The following is a 2,581-nucleotide window of genomic DNA, read 5'->3' as shown; positions in this document are numbered from 1 at the left end:
ATTGAAATGTTTGTGAGTTGATTTGAATTGAATCATTCTGTTTGCTTCTATGAGCTTCAAATTGCATACTTTGCACTCTTTGCCTCATGAAATGATATTGGTTGATGATATGAATATGAGACCACTTGGATTGGAGTCTTATTTGATTGATCTTGATATTTGATAAGTTTCATGTTCTGTTTTGGTTTATTGCTCCCATTTTGACCCTAGGCCATGTCCTAGTGGTTAGTGCTTAATGTTTGAGCTTTGTTTCAGGTCAAAGAGCACAATTGCTTATACTTGATGATGTGCACTCAATTGGAGTTGGTTCATTGCTTGTTTATGAATAACTTTGAGCTTGTTTTGTAGGCATTAAGACTTATGCTTAGGCCTTGTGGCTTGCACCTTTGTGCATTGATGCTTGTTATCTGTTTGTGCTGTGGACTTGTAATTGTCTGTTTGCCTTTTGTTTGCCTGGTATACTGATTATGTTGGATTGTTTTCAGGTACCTTAGTTGCTATAGTTCCCTTGTGAACTTGCTTTTGCTTTGCTTGCTAGCTTGAGCATTGAGGTATAATGATCTCTTCTCCATGTAGTCTGGAAGACCTGGCCTGTTACTTGGCCAGGCACGTGTCTGAAGTCCTCCTTAAGAGGCAATGTTTGTGCTTGTTTATTTTTGTCCCTGTACATATCAAAGACCTTTGATAAGGAAATTGGCAGATACAAGAGATGTGCAATCCATCTCCTGCTATTCAGTTGAGTCATCCCTTTGCTCACACAACTGGTGTTGATGCATTGTGGATAGTAACCCAAGATCCTTGTACAGTTGTACAGTTGAGTCAGTGTCTTAAGTGTAGAAGGGTTCCCACTTTCTGAACCCACACTTCGTTTGTCTGAAGCTCTCCCAGGTCAGGGATAAGAGCTGTGAGGCACACCCCTCACTTCCTATTTCATCTGCTTCACCCTAACTCTCAATGTTAGGGTTAAGAGCTAACATCACCCTGACACAGTTGGCTTGCTTCTTGCAGCCTAACCCTTGTTTGAGCCCCACTTTGTTTGTATATAGTGTGTGCTATTTGTGATTGTTTGCTTTGATTGTTTGTGCTACTTAGGATAGCTTGCTCCCTGTGCAAGTTAGATAGCAACCTTAACTTAGGGATGATTTGCATGATAACATCTAGGCTCGAGTCGTAGTCTCCCTAGTTGTGTCTCCCTTTGTTATCTGGTTAGGCTAGTCCTGTGTCCCTGCGTAGGGGAACTACGTCGCCCTGATCCTCATACCAGATGAGGTACGTAGGCAGGAGATGAGCTGATCTCTTCGGGCGCCCTTTTGTTTTGTCTTTGTGTGTGTCAGGAGATGGATGTAAGCCCAGCGATTGGCATTCCGTATCCTCTTGTTGTGTGCTTGGAGTCCGGTATAAGTCCATCAAGTGGCATCTGGTTTCCGGTGTGGGTATGTTTTGGTTCGGAATCTGATGTAAGTCCAGCGATTGGCATTCGGATTCCATGTTTGCCTGTGTGGTTTTGTTTGTGTGCGTGAGCCGAGCTACGGATGCTCTGATTCTTCTTAGTCCAAGAAGATACGTATGCATAGGATGCGACGTCCTAGCGAGCACGTTTCCCCTGGTCCGAACTACGTCGACTCTGATGTCTATGCCTGATAGACTACGTAGGCCCAGGATGCGATATCCTGCCGAGTCAGTTTCTTTTGTTTTCCTGTGTCTCTTTCAGCCAGTGTGTGTGTGTTTGTGAGCAGTGTTTTAGCAACCATTTTCCTTCCTTTTGTGCGTGGATCCCGTCGAGTACGACGGATGCGTAAGGGTGCTAATACCTTCCCTTCGCATAACCGACTCCCGATCCCATTCTCTTTGGTCGCGAGACCATGTCTTTTCCAGGTTTACTTCGAGCATTTCCTTTCCCTCTTTTGGGATAAATAACGCACGGTGGCGGCTCTGTTGTCTTGTTTTCCCGCCGGTTTTTCGCGTAATGCGACAGCTGGCGACTCTGCTGGGGAAATCAGAGAAGTTGACCTCTTGCTGGTCCATCTTCCCTAAGCGAGTCTCTCCTAGCGTTATCTAGGTTAGGGTTTTGGTTGCTGTTTGTTGTTTTATTTATTGCATTCATTTATTTATTGTTTGCATTTATGTGTGCATTAATGTTTGCACTCATTCATATTCATCTGTGTTGTGTTTCTCTGTTTGGGGTGGGAGTTACTCGAGGTAAAAGGCCCAATACCCAGGCTATGAGTGAAATCTAGGAAACCTAGGAATAGAGTGATTCATGGGAAGCGGGTGGTATGCGCCACTTAGCGGAACATTGATATCACGAACAGTTCAGACTCTGATGGAGTATTATCGGTGCATACATCGGATGTGCACAGGATGATACTCTTGAAAGGGTTGTTTATCCTGCGTTTCTCTCGACCTTACCCTGACCTAGATGACACCCGTGAGTGGGGAGGGAATGATCATTATTACAGGTACTGTTGCTGACTTGTTGGTGACTTGTTGGTGACTCTGGTTACTGATGGTGACTTTGGTTCAGATGAACTTGTGGGTACTTACTTCTGTCACGCAGGAATTCTGTCCGTGATATCTATCA

The sequence above is a fragment of the Lathyrus oleraceus genome, chromosome 5 (assembly GCF_024323335.1).
Source record: "Lathyrus oleraceus cultivar Zhongwan6 chromosome 5, CAAS_Psat_ZW6_1.0, whole genome shotgun sequence".
Taxonomy (NCBI): Eukaryota; Viridiplantae; Streptophyta; class Magnoliopsida; order Fabales; family Fabaceae; genus Lathyrus; species Lathyrus oleraceus.
This window is presented reverse-complemented; position numbering follows the sequence as displayed.